The sequence below is a fragment of the Cydia splendana genome, chromosome 17 (assembly GCF_910591565.1).
Source record: "Cydia splendana chromosome 17, ilCydSple1.2, whole genome shotgun sequence".
Classification (NCBI taxonomy): Eukaryota; Metazoa; Arthropoda; class Insecta; order Lepidoptera; family Tortricidae; genus Cydia; species Cydia splendana.
Genome location: NC_085976.1, coordinates 8,122,795 through 8,142,926, shown reverse-complemented (window position 1 = coordinate 8,142,926; position 20,132 = coordinate 8,122,795). Strand labels below are relative to the sequence as shown.

Here is a 20,132-nt window from a genome sequence, read left to right as displayed (position 1 = left end):
CCAATAGACGTATAAAGGAACACATGGGGCGCATAATACAGCTTATCGCTGAACATGTTTACCGCTAAAGCAGCTTTTATTTCGCTGACTTATTATAAGGGAGAACGAGTGAACTATTATGAAGCCAATAGACGTATAATAGAACACACGTGGCGCATAATACGGCTTAGCGCTGAACATGTTTACCGCTAAGCAGCCTATTATACTACCATTGGGACTGTCTGCATAGCGGCTGTTTAAACGTTCACAAGATGCCTTATAACTGTTTAGAGGTTCATTATTGTATCGAAATAACGACTTGGACTTTACAGTGGTTCACTTAAGTATCTTTATCAGATATATAACAGTCGTATGCTGCATATAAGAATTTTAACGGTTCACGTTGCTTTTTAACATTGACCGCCATTTTATTGTATATAACCTACAAAATTGAAATTGCTTTTCCAACTTTTAAGGGTAACAATAAGGTTTTGTGCCTGAGTTGTTAACCTAAATCATTCGTTTAGTACTTCCTGTAACGTATTATTAACTTTTTATCTCATAATTCTGTCCAAACCACTGAAATAGTTTTTACACATAGCTTATTTATATAATTAATTTAAATAAATACTGGTTATTTTCGTGGCGCACTGAAATTTTCTTAGATAATGTATATATATAATATCAATAAACTTGCATTCCCAAACATCTTTCTCGCATTAATATATAAAAGATCATGTACACACATTTAACTAAACACTTTAACAAAATGACTTATGGTGTCGTTGCGCTTAACGTTTTTGCTTCAATATAAATATGTTCACCTCTGCGTTCGTCGTCGCTATACTAAATATAATAGCTGATTTTTAAGGCAGAGGTGTAAAAGTATGTTATTAATTATCTTTTATTCAGCCCAACGTCAATCTTTCCCGGTATTAGGGCGCACATGTGACATATTAGCTGAATAAAGGGTAACTGGTGGTCTCTTACCCAGTCAATATACACCTCTTATAACTCCTGTTACCCCTTATAATTCCGTTAAATTGCTGCTACAACGATCTTGAGTAGCTATGTGAACTTAAGGCTGCATAATTTGTGCCCATTTAAGAGTTATAAAAGCTGAAAAGACGCTTATACAGCTCTTATGCAGCTTTTATATTCCAGCTTCAAGCGTATTCGTACTTCATTATGCGGCTGCTATACAGCTAATCTGTGCTACTTGGGTGTGTATCTTCAGTGTCAAAGATCTTGTTGAGACGAATTAAACGAGCCTAATCATGTTACTACATGGTTGATTGGTATCCGTGACCACCTTAATCATCATCATCAGATCCTCAGTACCAGTTCGTTTTTAAACCCTCGTTGATACAAACTTTACAACCTATAGGTACCAAATGCAATGACGAAACATGTAAATAAGCGAGTAGGTACCTATAATTTCTTTCGAGTAATATACCTTCATAAGTACAAGTATGGGGCTATTCATAAATTACGTCGTTTCAAATGGGAGGAGTGGGGGGGTCTGGACATCGGATGATGGTAACATGACGTAGGAGGAAACAGATTCATCCGAAGCTTGATTTTTGGATGATTTGAGGGGTGGGGGGGGGGGGTCAAAAATCGTCAAAAATAGATGACGTAATTTATGAACAGCCCCTATGTACATTTGCACTGCATTTAGTATTTTCGTACTTACCAAATAACAGTTTTAGAACTTTAAAAGTTAAGTACAGTTAGTGTTGTTATGGTTGATTTCAATATGCTTCGCGAAGGATCAAGAATGTTTAATCCATCATTGTAGTGCGAGTGTGGTAGAAGGGATCGGCGTACTGAGCTCGCACGGCCTGCCGCAGCGCGTAAAATACCTAAACTCGCTCAACGCCGAAATGTAATAGCGCTCTTAATAGTAACTAAAACATCTTTTATAATATCCGCTCGATCGAGATACGATGTTGATGAGCGAAGTAGATAATGTGCTCTTTCTCTTCGTGAATAATTCCAACACTTGTTCGGAATATGAATGAGCGAATTGCGAATGTCATAATGTAAGCTAAGAATAATAAAGCCTAGAAACCTAAATACGACTCACCATTTCTTTTGCTCTTAATAACCGATTGAAAGAGCGAAACTGCAATATACAAACAGTAACACTCATAATTGTACAGCGGTAGACCTTATTACAAAGGGCATAAAGTCCACCGATGTACAGTGAACAGTGTGGGCAATAGTACGAATGCTATATCAAAAAGACTTACCAAAAATCGGCTTCATTAGGGTGAGTGTTACATTACTCAATGTTTCGGGTACGTTTAGTCTAGCGAATGAGTGAGAGAATGTACCATGCGTTAGGGAGGGACAACATGATTCGTGACCTTTCGCTGTCAAATATATAGAAGTACCTGCATTAGGTATTCTCTATTTTGTATAATAATCGCCTTCTATAATTTATGGCTGCAGGCTAATTACTTTGTTCGGAGATGCCAATTTGTTGGAATTTCTATTGTGCGCTTTCCGATCCGTCTGAACTTCGTGATAATTGGTTCTGTAACTTGATAAATAATTCGCCCGGTTGTTTTATTATTATGTAAATGTTTGGCGAAATCTTTATACAGCTGTAATTTGTCAAACTTGTATCTTAATTATGTTTAGGCTCTCATTTTGCTTCCGTGTTCCCGTTAATTAAGGATAAAGGGACAATCGAATTCCCATAATAACATTTACCCAGTCGGAAAACATCTAAATGTTACCTTCTGGAACATACTTATGAGAATTTTTCCTCCTTCCTATGCTCAGCTTTTTAGAGCAGTGAAATGGAATTAATTACACACAGTACAAAAAATACAGAATTCATTTGACTTTCGATATGTGTGGAATTTGTAGAGATTCTAATATGAAAATAAAAAAAAGCTTTACAAGTTAGTAGCTTCACAAAAACCAAATATTTTCTACAACTAACAACTCACGTTCGCTACAAACGCTTAAGCAAATAGTTCCAAAGCAAACTCTGTATGCAAACTGTAGACATAAAATAGTTAAGTAAACGACTTTACGCGGTACGCACCCTCTCAATTCGTGCGAGCACTTGTGAACACTATTGAATGCTTACGGGAACGGGAAATATGGGCCTCGGAGAGCCATCGGAGGAGGCACGTGACGGGAAAACTGGATTGCGTACTCTTGCGTATCTAGGCCGTCTGAATGAATATCTTGTTGTACACGAGTGACCGAATGTATCCTTCTTTTAATGCTTCAGTAGAGGAAGATAATAATAATTCAGTATTTAGAGGAATATGATATAATATAGATTGATAATATTAGTTGCTAGTTTTGTGTAAATAGGATAGATATAACAGTGTGGAAAAAAATAATGGGCCCTGGAGGGAAAGTGCCTTAAAACCTTAAATTAGCTGGTTCTACTTAAAGGAAACATTCTTTTATTTTTAAAAAGAAACAGAACTGCAGAAATTCCTCTAAGACACGGACAATAAGATCGTGTAACTTTTTTTATGACGTTAGCTTCTAAATATTTTTGTCGCCGTACAAATTTGTCTAGCAAATGTACCACGAAAAAAAAACTGCATAAAAGATTTTTTTCACAACATTCTTTATACAAGTAAGTAGGCCTAGCAACAAGCAATTTAGAATCGTTCTTTTTGGAAACCTATTGTTTGATTACGATCGTTGGATTTTATCGATGACTTCAGAAACCATCACTAATCATAAAATTCATACTAATAATAAATAATAATCGCAGGGCAGCTTGTGGCGAGCTGTTGGGGAGTAACGACCCCACGGACCCGAGTGCTCCCGAGAGTCGGTCAGGGTCTCCGTCTCCGGCGTGTCTTCGTCGGTCGGAGTGGACCCCAAGCCGCAGACCCGCAGAGCCGCAGGACTCTCAGCTCTGGCTTGCCTTGGCCGTCCAGAGAGGAGCTAGAGCTATATGCTCCAGGGGTGGAAGTGAAAGATGCATAAGACGCGAGTTGGCACAGTGGCTGGTAACAGCCACTGGGTAGAAAGCGGCGCACACCTCTCGACACCCCTGAGCCGCTCACACCGATGTTGCTCTTGGTCGTCTTTACGACGGCAGTTTCAGGGGCCCATCTAGTAAGCGGCGAGTCACCGCCTGCCTCGATGACGGTGTTAACATAGTTATGGCAGGTGTCCGGACCTCTTTACAATAGCCCAGTTTCATTGTCCACCCAAAAATCAATCCATAGACCGGTATACTGTTCACTTTTTCTACAATAGTCCCAATGCCTGGTGCGACCGGTTCATGGGTGTCTATTGTTGCGCCTGTGAACGGGTTCCAGCAGGCATTCTACATGACATTAAAGCTCTCCAAAGGGCCTCTACGTGTTGGATCTGTATCCCCACGCAAGCCTATCAAAAGATCGGGATTTATAGGCCCGTGAAATCCAGAACGAATAATAATCATTATTAAATTGTACAACGGACTTAATCGTCGTCGTAGTCGTCGGAGGTATCACTTAAATACGCGATTAAGTCCCGTTGTACAATTTAATAATGTGTGAAAATCGTGAAAGTTTATATCAATAATAATAACATCCAAAAAAATATTACTGCGTACTCTACTACCGTGTTCACTTTATGTAAAATATGTTTTTTGTAAACGTATTAAATAATTACATACCAACTCCATACTAACAAACCTTATTTCCGATGACGTATCGCTCGATAAGAAGTGAACAGTAATTTCGCGCGCCATCGACGTGACGAGGTGGCCGAGAGGTTAAGGCGTTGGACTGCTAATCCAATGTGCTCTGCACGCGTGGGTTCGAATCCCATCCTCGTCGATTCTTTTGTATTTTCTTCTTTCGCGTAAGTAGGGCCGTTAGATTTAAAATTTTAGAACTATGTAGGTGAGTCTACATATTTAATATATTTTTATACTGTACTTGTAGTACAGCGAGCTGCAAAATTGCATAGTCAATAGTAATTATGAATGAACATAAAGTGGTCATGCAATTTTGCAGCTGTGTATACATTAAAAACAGGTAGGCATAATCAAGCTTAGATAAAGAATATTATCAAAATATTATAAACATTTAAGTACCTATAACAAAACAACTTCTAATAAACTTCATGTTTAAGTACCTAAATCATATTTGATGTAGGTAAACGTTTTTATTAAAATATTTATATTATCAGTTGAATTGTAGTACCTACCTAAATAAAATTATACTAATGTATTTTTAACTCTAATTTAATATGTTACTTGAGAATATTATGTGCCTGCATTGTTTATTTAAGATATAATGAATACACAATAAGGTTACAGAAAAAAAAGAAAACGAAGGGAACCAGAACATTACTTATGTAACGTCTAAAGCATTTTAAGAGCGAACATAAGCGAATTATTTCGAGTGATATGCCTTCGAATATTTCGCTTTGTTCAAAATTAGATAAATTATTTCCACACAAAGATTCTTACAAAAGAGGCCAGAAAATGGGAAGTAATAAACATTGTGCCTGTCAAATTCACTCCGAATGGTAAATCGACACGTCTGAGACGCCGCGGCCCAGCGCAGTACAGACGAGCGGTTAAAAAAATGGCGAAGCAAAAAATACGAAACAACTAAAATGGGAACAAAAATCGTGAGCGCGAAGTGGATTTTATGACTCAATCCATATTAGTATCATCAGTAACGTTCTTATGTGTATTTAAATGGCTCTACTATCTCTGCTATAAACTAGTTTTAATATTTATGGAAACCAGTTATTTAATACGAAACTCCTTACAAGGTCACATTTAATGATGCGTGTAATTCAACGCCTTCCTGTTGAACATCGCTTAGACAATTACTTTTTACAAATTCATGTGCTTTACAACTCTAATATTGGATATCAGGTTATCTGCGTAACTGCTACATTATTAATTCAACAGATAATATAGGAAATTTCAACATTTGAATAAAAACTGTTGATCATAAAAATACGAATGGCATGTCAACGGTAGCTCGTTCTTTATTTATCCCAATCGCCTGCAGAACTAAGCACTACGGGTTTACCACCTTTGTGCGATCTTCACGAACAGTCACCTGCAATAATATGTTAGTCTTCGAAGACCGCAAAAATATGTGACATGCTCTTATGGCTCTACAAATAAGATCGTGTCAGATCTTTTTGCGGCCATCGTTGTGTAACATATTATTGCAGGTGACTGTACATACAGGTGATACAGGTTATTGCGAATAACGAGATCACTTTTGATTGACTCGAGGGAAATCCTCTTTAAGCAAAGTGAATCGTATCTGACCATCGCCATGCAATATGAATAGTTAATACTAGTATATTAGCCTTAATTGTAAATAAAATAGAATACTTGCAAGCCTTTTATGTCCGAGCCGGTGAATAGTTAAACAGTGATCAAATTAGTTTAACTAGAAAAGCGTGACATATATGGAGATAAATATTAATTTCACCTACATTTCAAGTGTAATTTGTCACATACAATTAAGTGATAACAACTTCACGTTTTCCAGAATGCATAGTTAATGAAATATCAATTTTAATAGTGTAATTATTAAAAACAGTTTTTTTTAATAAACTCAGATACGTTGATAAATTATTTTGGATTACCCCAAAGCTTATTAAAATTTAATAGCCCGTGGTATTTATTGTAATTGTGGCTTTTAACGTAGGTCACGTTCGGCGTTGTGTGAAAAATTGTTGCCGTCGCGACTGAGCCGCAGGGTGATTGATTGTATTGAAACTCCACCAATATTTACATCGGTATATTATAATCATGAAGTTTAACTCGGATTATATTTTTAATTAAATGTTTATTTGTTTCAGGTAATAAAATTTATTAGAGCTGAAACTTTAGCGAGTAAGTACCTACACAACTGGCAGGTTAAATATTAGAAACTTACATGTAGTGGATTTCTCTAATATAAACCGGGAATGACATTTACCTAATAATTCTTTAAAAACGAATTATACAATAGTATCATCCGTTTGAAAATAATAGTATTATGCATGGTACAATTTGTGTGGGTGGATTTTAAGAAATTATCAGGTAAGTATATGTATTACCTACTCGGCTTTTTTCACCCCGGTTGGCGGACTGGCGGTATGTAATAATTTCAACACAAAAACTATAGCAAATATTGACGGCAAGGCAGTAAACGTTAGCTCATTGTCTATAAATGATGAGTTCGCGCCGACTATTTACCAGACTACTTTACACCTACATACATGCATTTCTCAGATGAAAGCTGTTTATTAAAATCGTGTATTTAAGTTTTAAGATTTACCTTCGACGTTTCGAGGACGGCGTTGTCCCCGTGGTCGTGGTCGTTGTGGTCGTGGTCGGTGGTGGTGGTCGGGATTAAGTCCCGTTTTACAATTAAATAAAGCGTAATAATTCTAATAGTGATGAAAGTTTAAATCAGCGTGAAAGCTGTTTATTTTAGAGTGTGAACGTTAAGCAATATAATTTAACGTTAATAATAATTGTTATCTGGTTTATAGAAATATCTTCATTTCGTGGAATTCATAATGAACACTAGGACAGACAACCTTTTGACAGCTCGCTCCGATTCTAGCCGCGTTGTCAACTAAGGAACGTTAACGTGCGGTCCGTCATACGTACAACATCGTCATTTCACGCTTGTGTGCTGCACACCCAGCACTTACAGGTCAGGCAAAGGTCCCCTGTAACTAAAACGTTCGCTAAATTTTATTAACTGGGAAGTGGGAGGAGGAAAGTTTAATGTTAACACATTGATCCGTATCTGTCTGTTGCTCAGGCCCAGTTGCACCACTTGCACCAACCACATTTAACAGACTGATTAACGTCAAACAGCAGTGAAGTATGAAATTTCTCTTACAAATAAATTTAGTGAATGCTTTAACGGTGGCAGACGGTTTGGTGCAACCGACCCTAAGACGCGTTTACCGCCCGCCCGTCTGCACCGGCGCGGCCCGCGTCTCGGATCGCCGTCTGCGTCTCACGGAAATGGCTTTGTTTCCTCCAGCGCGCTACAGACGCGCGCCGTCCGCCGGAAAATAAAATAAATGAATATCACATTAAGGGGGGCAAGGCAAAAACGTCAGGGCAACAATATCAGTGACAAGGCGTCACGTGGCCAACGTAACACACAGACGTCCCCTTTTGTGTAAAATAAGTAAAGTTGACATACACGCGTACTGTCCAGGACTTCGATTTCTGCGGCACATTGTGTTCACAATGACTATTATTATAATAGGCCCCATTCATGTTCATGTTCATAGGGGTCAGATTTTTGGCGCGAGGCGTAAATGTGTCGTTTATGCTTCCGATGTAGCCCACAAGATGGCAGAACCTACTATGCACAAGGAAACGTACCGACGAGAACGGTAGATGTTAGCACTTGCTTTGGCAATGTACATGTGCACATATGTTTCCGAATCGGTCTACAAGATGACAGACCCTCAAATGCGCACGGTCCCTATACTTACTGTTATAAGGTACCTACAATGCAACACAGATAACACATTCCTCGCCATACGGCCTGTCATTCCAAAGTGTCTATTAGGCCCTTATCATATTACCCGTTAAATGAAAAGTCAAACTAGAAAATTGTTTGTTATTCGAATCGACATAAATCCCGATTCGTTAAGTCTTTATGTTACAAGCCATTAAAAGGCTAATGTGGAATGCCCTCCCTAATGTAACGGTAACATAAAAGCTGGGTCAATTGAATTTTAAGAATTTTTGTGCGTATTTTTTTTGTAATGAAATTTTCTGTTTCTAGGGCGAGATTAGAATAATAATGTGATTTTGCAGTAAAAAATAAGGAAATACCTTTTTTATTAGGTAACATAAATACCTGGGGCGTCATTAGGTTTCTTCTGACGGATTCTGACATCGCAAGTATTTGGACTGTGTCATCATATAAAAATTTATAACTTTTTCCTCTTAACATAGTAAAAGTTAGAGGCTGAGGAAGCATTCCTATTGCTATTGATATGATGAGGGTTGTTTATTCGATAGTTGAAAGAGGGACGAATATAGCGATAGTTTTATTTAGGCTTTACTTTCGCATAATAAAACTATACTATGTAGATTTTCATTGAATGTTGATTTTCCGCGTGACTTGGCGCATCAGTAACAACCCAAACCCGAAATAAATTCCTCAGCTTAAACATATCAATATAACGATAGTGAATATTCATCGGGAGCGCTGCAGGCCCGAGTGTGTGCACCGCAAATAGTAAACAGGAATAAAAACCGTCGTGTTCCCAACGTACGAAAACAATACAAAAACGCCGGGGATTAGGGGTGAGCGGATTTTTCCGGAACCGTTTCGAAAAATTCTTTATATATTTACAAAAAATAGTGGTTTCTGCGGTTGTGTTGCTTAGCTATGACATGCAGAATACGCAATGACAATTGCAACCGATATCTTAGCCTATAATAACTAAAGGGGCCCACTGATTAACAGTCCGCCGGACGGTATCGGCCTCTCAGTCAGTTAGAACAAAATTTTTACAGTAAGTATTAAGTTAAGGATTGTTTCACCGGCTTGTTCTTTCGTTTAGCTGTGTTTCACATGGAACAAAATTTCATATACACTTGACGTAACGTAAAATTATATATAAGTTTTTTTTACTAAAAACCTACTCCTATTTTATTAGTGTGATAAACAAAATATCGAATCTCGGTAATAGCATGTGTTCATCGCAAATATATTCCGGTCTTCCTTTTTTTTCTGTAGGTAAATTAAGTGTGTCGTGGACTGTGAATGACGTGGTTATAATCATAATTCGTAACACACCTATGTATACAACATACCGCTACCGCTATTATCACTAGGGGCCCGATTCGGATTTTGAAATAGACATCTATTAGATATCTTTTAGACATCGCCAAGATACGATAACGTTATGTTTAAGATCTAACCTGTCAAATTTGACATTTGCGCGATTCTGGAGATACTCTTGAACGATTTCCACAGGATATGACTTAGAGATCCAATTCACATCTAATAGATATCTTACTCTATCTAACGTAAAAGTGACATTGGTTGCCCGAATTGCGCTGCAAAAGAGAACAAGTTGATATCTAAACTATAACGTATCTAGAATGGATCTAGTACGCGTCGTCTCTTGTGAATATCTTGAAGTTCTAATACGGCAGTAGGCACCGTTTAGCACTATACTTCAAGTGAATGAAATAAACAACTGTTCATTTAAGAATCCGTTTCCGCAGCCGGAAAACTGGAAGCAACCCATCTCTATCGCAATGAAGGGGTCTCAGTGCTGTGATTACGAAACCGATACGCTCCGCAATTTGGACGCACTCGTGCCTTACTCTCTCGTACGGAATGAGGGATGTATTGGACTCAACGACCGCGATCACGTTGAGCTTGCAATCGCGGCTGAAACTGTTTGCCGGTTTCATTTTTTACAAGCTTGTGTATGGGTAAGGTGATATACAGGGTGTCCCATTGGACAAAGCCGAAATGTACATATGCATTAGGGTATTTAGAACCAGTATACAAAGTATCATAACAATCGTTGTAGCGGTTACGAAGAAATTAACAAATTACGATTTTTATACTTTGGAGCAACCTGTATGTGTATGTGTTAGTAGCTCCTGAGGTAATAAATAGTATAAAACCTTCTTCGACCGTTTTGATTATCTTTTTTATTTATGACATTAATAAGATTCTGACTTTTGACAAATGTCATCATTGGCGCACATTTTCAAACAAATTGTCAAAAGCACTGCCAATGATTAATACAGTATGTTTCTTTCTGTTGTCGATTATTGGAAATAACTTTTGTTTGATAATTTATTTTTTTATCTTTTGTTCTAATAAAAAAAATATTACCGTTAGAGCATTTCTGAGAAGTAACCCTACGTGGGATTTCAGGGTTTGTCCAATGGCTAAGGTCACCCTGTATATGTAACATCGTAATTCAAAAACAAGCTTTTAACTATCGTGTCAGCCAAATTATTGGACACCGATCGCCTATTAAATTATTTAACACCAGTTTGATGTTAAATAACTTAATAGGCCATCGGTGTTCGGTAATTTAGTTGTGTGAATAATTGTATGTTATGAAATTGTCTTGTTATTAAATTATATGTATCACCAATCGAATATCGAATACGTACATTACTACCACAGATTGCCGTGAATCCAACAGATATCGGACGCTACGACCTTCCTTTTGAAAAACTTAACACTTACACTTAACACTTACTTGAACGATTAGTTCATTGGATATTATTTGGTAAAGGGTCATTCCATAATAAACGCTACCAAGGGTTCAAAAATGAAAATTAGTTTAAGAAGTCAACACTAACCTATTTCCATAGAAAACATACCAAACCTTCATGTCAGAAAAAAAAACCGAAAAAAAATCAATTTTTACATGTTTTTCATGTACTTGATCGCAACGTTTAAATGATAGGCGTAAAACTAATTTTATACAGCGATATTGGCAAGACTAATTAAAAAGAAAGTAACTGTAAACTGTTACAAATTTCCCGCAGTTATTTCAGGTAAAATATCGTAATTTTATAATTTGTCTTTAAAAATATTAAAAAGCATGGATTAATCGGTTTTTACAAGAGTATTCTAGACTGTGGTCTCAAAGTAACACCCGAAACGGGAAAGAGATAAAAGTATGTGTAACTTTTCCCGTAATTAACTATAGCCAAACATGTTTTGCCAAAGAAAGGCTATGATGTGAACCTATGCAAATGTGTAATAGTTGTTGTTTTAGCGTCTGCTTTAGTCGTATGTTTAAAGTTTGAAGTTGTGTAACACCCGAAACGTGTTGTACGTCCGCCTGTCAGTCCCCGGCTTTTCTCCGTGATGGTTAGTGGCGTTAGTGCTAGAAAGCTACAATTTGGCATGGATACATAAATCAATCATGGCGACAAAGTAGTAACACAAAAACTACAAAAAAAAATTTTTTAGGTTTGCTCCTGTATACAAAATATTTTTAATTTTTTTGCGACTCTAATCCTGTGATGTGGGGTGTCGTTGGATAGATCTTTCAAAATGAATAGGTGTCACCATCAACTATTTTTTGATTAAGTGAATATTTTCGGTAATATTCGCATCGAAAGAAAAATAATTATGATATCTTCGAGAAACAGTTTTTATTGTTAAGATTAATGTATTTTATAATAATTCAGCATTTATTACTTATGTTTTTAATCGAATTTATTAAAAAGACAATAATTTCAATAAAATGAGCCATAATTTCGTATAAATCTGTCTTAATTTCGTACTCGTAACACCCGAAACGCACCATGAGTAACACCCGAAACAGGTAATTTATTTTATTAAAATTAATTGAAAAGTGATACTAAGTGTTACTTCAGTGTTTCAGTAGACTATACTAACTATTATTACTTGACATAAATAAAACTGGAGGTTACTTGACAAAATTTGCTAAATTATGCATTTTGGTACTGATGGTCAGAAGGTATAGGCCAATTCCCGTAACGCCCGAAACAGCTACTTTTTAGTGATTCTCTCGTTATTGCTCTTATACTTTAATTATGTGTGTACAGGAAAAGAAAATATTATCAAAGTAGTAGATGAATCAATAGTTATAACCTCCTAGTTCCTGTTACAATATCGAATAAAACCTTATTTTAAGAGTTCAAGTGTAACACCCGAAACGGTGGAATGACCCTAAAACTACTTTAAATTAAGTAATCTGCCCTCATAAGCTTAATAGCGGCATATCAAAAACAAATGAATGAAATGAAACGAAATAAAAATTCAACGTAGGTAGGTTTAAGTTTGCATTCAGTTTTGATTTGCGATATCACAAATTGGGTTAGCAGGGCAGTAATGCTTTCATGTTACGCTCATTAAAAAAGGAAAGCTTTCTGTTCATCATATCACATTATGAGTAAAGCAGCACATCTTATTACTCCGGCGATAAAATACTTTATTATAAAAAACAAAAGATGAAATTGAGCGGGAAATGAAGAGAAAAGTTTTGAAAGATGACCCATTTCCACTCAAAAGTAGACAAAGCTCAGCAGAATATTTTAATTAAATCTTTAATAGGCTATCACAAAAGGAGGAGTGTGAAAACAAAAGAATTTGTTAGGCTTTTCAGCGTTTATTATTCATAGTGTACTTATTATACTTAGTGATGTTTCTTTTAACTTAGGGTTTTCTTTTTATAAACAGCGAAAGTATAATTTATGCTTTTAGCAAAGTCGCTTTGTTTAGTGTGGACAAAGAGACGACTGAACCAATTAGTGAGTCCTTCTAGTTAGCTCCCAATTAGTATTCTGTTCTACATGTGAAAATAGGGGGTGTTTTTTCAAGGTCTGCCCATTGCGAGAATATGTAGGTTACAAGTATTTACTGTGGGGCCATCCCCAAAATAACAAAAAAGACTGTGTTTATATTTGATCGGTTGATTAGACTTCAGACTTTTCTGTGGGACAGAATTTTTAATATTGCGGTTTTGGGATTCAACCCTATACCTCTATGTAATTACCTCGCAGTAGTATTGTTTAATAAGTTAGAAAGTACATCATGTAGAAAAGAATAGTGAGGTTGAAACTTTTCCTTGGTTGAACTGATGGTTATTAAAAAAAAATGTTGCTTTGCTAATCCGCGAAATAATAACGTGCAATACAGTTAGTGCTAACACGTTATACTTGCGCATTTTTGCATGAAATTAATGTTCCTATCCTCCCACCGCAAATACATATAAATACGGAAATAAATGGTTATTATATAAAGCTCAGAGTACCTAAACAAAACAAAAAAAAATTTCGTCCAAAACTGACCGACTAGGGAACCATCATGCGACTGCCTTATGAACCGCCTCAGTGAATTAGGACTACCTGTATAAAGATGTACTAAAATGAAGAAAGTACAATTGTCCGGTATTGCTCAAATACCGGATTATTGTTAGCGATGTCAAACCATATCAAGAAATAGACACAGAACACAAGAATAGATAATGTTTGAAGACCATTTTACTGGGCTATTCTTGAGTCGAGCTTCATTGCTTTTACACCGTATCGGCCCTAAGATAATAGGTTGTCGGGGGTCTACTAAGGTGGTTTAATATCTGGCACGTAGCAACCTAGCAGAGATAACTAAATATTAAAGAGTGTCGATCTACATAAAAAAATCCTCGTTAGTCATTATTGACGTCTACCTATTACTAGCCGACAAACCAGTCTGTCCACCAAGGTGGACGGTTAGTATGTTTTTTTCGTAACCAACAACCTAGTTAGTTTGTTGTTAATTTTTTTTCCTTACTGTCTAACCTGGTTGGTTGTTGATATTTTTTTTCTTTACTGTATTGTAGTTCGGGCGATTTTCCGCAACTCGACGTCTTGCGCCTATTTTGCGTGATAGGGGGTGGACTAGTCTTGCCAGCCCAGCTCCTCGAGGAATCCTATCAGACCTTTGATGTTGAGTAGGACCTCGGGGAGGTCACTCGGGGATCCGAGATGTTTTGCCCTGTATGGGGCCAATCCGCTGCATTCCAACACCACGTGAGAGGCTGTTTCTTCTTCCTCCATGCATCCACGGCATAGGGGACTGTCTGTGACACCTGTTATAAAAAGATGTTTGTTAAAAAGTCCATGACCTGTTATGACACTGGTTACCATACTCAGTCGAACCTTTCCTAGTTGAAGGAGCGCCCTTGTGAGCTTACCGTTCATGCTCGGCATGGCTTGCTTGGCCTGTCTGCATCCAGTTTGGTTTAGCCAGTGTTCTGTGTGTAGTTTCCCTGTACGTGCCAGCAGCATTGAGCGTACCTTACTAAACGGTATCGGGAGGATCGGTTCCGGGCCAATCGCCCCCGCACCCGATCCTTGTCTGGCGAGCTCGTCCGCGGCGTCGTTACCTCGGGATCCACTGTGTCCTTTGATCCATTGTAAGGTGATCTTATTGTTCTGACATACCTCCATTAGTCGTTCGTGGCATTCGTGTATAAGTTTGGATGTGACTATATGGCTTTTTAGGGCCATTAAGACTGCTCTACTGTCGGAGAGTATGCGGATGGAGGATCCTACTACCTTCCTTGCAGTGATGGCAGCCGCCGCGTTAATGATGCCCATGCACTCAGCCTGGAATACCGAGTTATGGGCTCCTAGCGGAGTGGTGATTGACATGTTCAGGTCTTCTGAAAAGGTTCCAGAGCCTGATCCGCTGTCTGTTTTGGACCCATCAGTGAAGATTCTCAGCTCCCGGGGATTGAGTCCTTCGTAGTTGTCGTCCTCAAATAATTGTATTTTGTACCTTTTGTCAAAGATGGCTTGTTTGTGAATTCGATCCGTGCCCGCCATGAGCACTGGAAATTCGCTGTATACTTTTTCCAGGCATGCTGTGTGAAGAGCTCCTGTGGTGTTAGACCATATATTGAGGGTTCGTAACCTTACCGCTGAGAGACTGGCCTCTTGTTGTATGTGTAGGTGCAGCGGTGAAAGGTTTAGCATGACCTCCATGGCTGCAGTCGGAGTGGACCTCGTGCAGCCAGTGGTGGCCGAGCATGCGAGCCTCTGGAGTCTTTGTAGCTTGTCTCGTACGTTGCCTAGGTTTGTTCTTGGCCACCAAACCAGAGCACCGTAACAGAGTAGGGGGCGGATTATAGTCTTATAGAGCCAAAGGGTAATTTTCGGGTTGAGTCCCCACCTCCTACCAATCATCCTTCTGCACTGCCAGAAGACTACTCCCGCCTTGTCTATGCGTTTGTTGATGTGATTGTTCCAGTTGAGTTTACTGTCGAGCGTTAGCCCTAAGTACTTAACTTCATCGGTCAGCTGTAGCTCAGTCTGGAAAAGTGTTGGTCTGGTAAAGTTGCCAAGTGCCCTTTTATTGGTGAACATTACCATTTCTGTTTTGGTGGGGTTAACTGATAGGTCAAAATCTCTACACCAGCGTTCTACGATCCGAAGAGCTGCCTGGGTGAGGTCGCATACTGTACTGGCAAATTTACCCGATATTAATATTGCCAGATCATCAGCGTAGCCTATTGTGTAGAAGTGTTCCTCGTTCAGTTTGGTTATGAGGTTGTTGACTACTAGGTTCCACAACAGAGGTGACAGAACTCCCCCTTGAGGGCATCCTCGCACCGCCGCTACGGCCTGCGGTTCACCTACATACCTTATTGTCCTTTGATTTAGCATGTTCATGATCCACTTTACTAGTCCGGGTTCAGCGCCGTGGCTTTCCAAGGCGTTCCCTATACTGGAAAAGTGAGTCTTGTCAAAAGCGCCCTCTATGTCAATGAAAGTGCCGAGGCACATTTCTTTGCCGTGGATGGCCCTCTCAATGCGGCTTACAACCATGTGTAGAGCCGACTCCGTAGATTTACCTGAGCTGTACGCGTGCTGGTTGTTGTGCATCGGTATGTTCTTTAGCGCTCGGTCCCTCAGGTCCCTGTCGCACAGTTTTTCCAAGGTCTTCAGCAGGAATGATGTGAGACTGATGGGCCTAAAGGATTTGGCAGCTGTGTAGTCGTTCTTACCTGGTTTAGGTATGAATACCACATTTACATCTCTCCATCTCCTGGGCACGTACCCCCAGGCTAGGCAGGCTGCCATGATGTCGGTCAGGGTTTCCTGGATGAGTCCTAGACCCCACTGTAGGAGAGCGGGGAAGATCCCATCCGGACCAGCCGCCTTGAAGGGATGGAAGCTGTCTATGGCCCACCTGAGTTTCTCAGCGGTGACGACTCTGTGCGCCATTTGCCAGTTGTTGTCCGTTGTACTGTATTCCTCGTCCTGCTGATCTGCATCGGCGAGACTTACGCATCCTGGAAAGTGAGTTACCAGGAGAAGGCGTTGGGTCTCTGCAGGGCTAGATGTGTATGTGCCATCGGGTTTACGCAGTGAGCCCAATTGTGATGTGGGCTTGTGCGCTAAGGTTTTCCTTACCCGGTTGGCGTGGTCAAGTGTTTCAATGCTGCTGCAGAAGTTCCTCCATGACAGGGATCTCCAGTACCGCAATCTCTTTTTGTACCTGGCCTTGGCTTCGTAGTAGTTATCCCAGTCCACCTCAGCCGTTGTGTTCATGGCCCTGTTGAAGAGTCTTCTGGTTTTCCCCCGGAGTCTCTCCAGTTCTGGGCCCCACCACTGGTGACCCTTTATGGCAGTCTTTGCCGGTGGTTTTAAGGGGCACGCCTTGTGGTAGCTGTCTACGAGGGTATCAGTTAAGATATTTACCTGCTGTTCTATCTGAGCCGGTTCCCGAAGGTCATCCCTCGGTGGAAGCCGGTCAAGGCTTTCCCCTAGGACCTTCCTAAAAGTGGCTCGGTCCGTTTTCCTGGGATTCCTCCGGGCGGTTGGTGTGTCTCTAGATGCTAGTAGATTGAAGCGAATCCATCTATGGTCTGAGCAGGAGGCCTCCTGGGAGACTTGCCATCCCATAATTAGTTCACTGACCTCCTCCGAAGCCAGAGTCAGGTCGATAATCGTCCTGCATCGTTTGTTTACAAATGTTGGTTCAGCGCCTATATTTAGAATGTTTAGATTAGTAGTCACAAGATATTCAACAAGTGTCTTACCTCTGTTGTTGCTGGTCTCCATTCCCCACAGTGGGTGGTGTGCGTTGGAGTCGGCCCCGATGATTATTGCGAGGCCTGATCTCTCGCAGTGGCTGACCAGTCGTTGTAGTTCGGCAGGCGGTGGCTCGTCCTCTCCGGGCATGTACGCCGAGGCGAGGACTAGGTCGCGACAGCCTGTTGGCAGTGGAACTTGTAGTTTAATCGCACACAGGTCTCTGGAACAGAATTCAGTGAGCGGTTGTGCAATAATATTGTTAGTAGTTAGGATACATGCCCTAGGGACGGCATGTACCGTGGAGTAGTAGAGCTTACCTTTCGTGTCGGACAGCCCGCGTATGTATCCATTGCCCGCCCATGGTTCTTGTAGGAGGGCAACGGCTGTTGGCAAACCTACCAGGCAGCGTCTGAGTTGGGCCGTAGCGGCCACGCTGTGCTGGAGGTTTGCTTGGATGACACTAGTTGGTGTCCATGTTGTCGGTGGTGGGGGCGGCATCTTGCATCTCCCCTCCCTCCTTGAACATGTCGGCCAACCCCGACACTATCCAAGCCGACAAGTCCTCACCCTCGGATGATGACCCGGCTGGTCCCTCACCAGTGCCAAGGAGCTCATCCTCCGAGAGTTCGGGTATCGTCGGCTTGGGTAGAGGCAGGGGGGCAACTTTCTCCCCGGAGACAGACTTGCTCTGCTCGGAGGTGCCCGCGGCCTGTTCGTTGGGGACCTGTACTCCCGTTACCCTTAGGGTGGAACCTTGCAGGGTGGGAGGCTGGTCCAGGTATTTGCCTCCGGGACCCCTGAACCTGAGGTAGACATTGCCCACCCCACAGTTCAGGGATCTCCCCCTCTCCATGAAGGCGGGGACGAGGTCTTCGGGGATTGTGAACTCGACAAACCACCCCTGGTCTTGCCGTAGTATTTGTATAATGGACCAAGACCCGACCTTGGCCCATTCGTTCTGGTACCTTAGTCCGTCAGCTGCCTGACGGACGTCTTCCCAGGACGAGTTATTAATGTTGGGTATTAGGAGCCCGCACTTAATTCTCCTTGCCATCTCCGACTGGCGAACCGCCTTAAGGGAGATGTCTGGCAGGGTTAGGGCCTGGACACATCGCTGAGACCAGGCGGCCGAGTATTCGTCTTCTGCGAAGACCCTCAGCTGCCCCTCAGCGAAGATGGGCTTGCCCTTGAATTTGGGTGGCCTGGCTCCTACGAGGTTTCTCCTCGCCTCCTCCACGATTGCTTGGTGCAACCCGCGGAGGATGGCGTTGGAGTGGTCAGCGGTGATCTTCCCCGACTTCGCGTCAGTAATGACGATCGTCAGGTCAGATGCCGCTGCTTGTGCGTACGACAACGGTTGGCTTGGGCTCACTAGTCGCTGCTTTTTGTTGTCTCCTTGCGGGGAGAAGGACTCATCTCGCATCCTTTTAGCAGCGGCTCGTGCGAGCTTACCAGGTCGTCGTTTGGAGGGATCTGCGGCCGAACCCGTAGGGCTGTCGCCCGACGTTCCAGCCTTAGGGGGTAGGGTGGAACCTTTTCCCTTCGGCGGAGGCCTGGCAGCAGCAACCTGCTTGTTCGGCGCCGGTTTGGGTGCCGGCTTCTGGGAAGCCTGCACACCCACACCGGTTGCAGAGTGTGTCGGTGTTGGTGTGTTGTCCAGTTGCTGCTCTCGCGCTAGACGAGCTGCACGCCTCTGGTTCTTGTTTTTCTTCTTCTTCTTAGCCACCCCACCTTGACGTTTAACAGGGGGGGGTGGGTTAGAGGAAGAAGAATTCACAGGTCTGGCAGGGTGAGGCTTCCCAGCAGGGGGTCGCTTCTTGGACCTTCGGTCCACTACCTGCCAGTCCTGGAAGGGGTTTGGGCCGGTCTGCTCCCCAGATGAACTGGGTTGCGGACGGGCCGGGGTTTCGGTCTGACGCACTGTCACTGGAACAGCTTGTCTCGCCTGTGTGGCTTCACCATTAGCGATGGACGCTGCTGGATCAGCTTGGGGTTTTTCGTTAGACCTGGTATCCATAGTTCGTAACGATTAACTTCATCCTCATCGGCTCCCACCCTACAAGGGCCCACACCTTGGGAACGCTTACACACACATATAAAAGGTGCTTTCAGTCGTTAGGACACCGACTCGGGTATAGAAGTGAGAAGTTGGCTAGTTGCGCGACATCGGAAATGTGTGAAGGTGGGACGTAGGGTCGTCCAGGTCAGACGCCCTCCGCCCGATTCACCTAAACGCACTTCCTCAGCATGGCCTTTCACCACCGCATCAGCAGCCGAAACTGCCTCTGCGGCCCTCTCACTTCTCGCCGTGAGCCCACCTACGGTTCCTCACTTGACCATTTCCCGGACTGTGGCTAGTAGCCCGGGCTACCGTTTTGCCCGAAATTAGGGCCGAAGCAGACGTGTTACCACGCGGGTTGGCAATGGCTCAATCCCCAGGATCCCGTCATCCTTGCGTACGGCGCTCTACTGTGCAGGTCCTAGCACAGGTAGGTTATGTATAGGTCGTCAGTAGTAACCTACACCTACTGACAACACCAGTGTGGATGTTAGCCGCCACTAGAAAGAGGCACGAATGCCAGTCGCTAGTGACGTTGCCCAGGATGGACCGGGGGTGACAGACGGACCTTTGGGC

The 20,132-nt window shown here is 41.6% G+C and overlaps 1 protein-coding gene and 1 non-coding gene across 3 annotated transcripts in view; both read left to right on the top strand.

Annotated features, from left to right (window-relative positions):
* Nucleotides 1-20,132, top strand: part of LOC134798682 (furin-like protease 2) — a 371,313-nt gene that overhangs the window by 256,278 nt on the left and 94,903 nt on the right. The window lies entirely within an intron of this gene.
* On the top strand, nucleotides 4,712-4,793 carry Trnas-gcu (transfer RNA serine (anticodon GCU)). The gene has a single exon. It is a non-coding gene; the product is annotated as a tRNA-Ser (tRNA).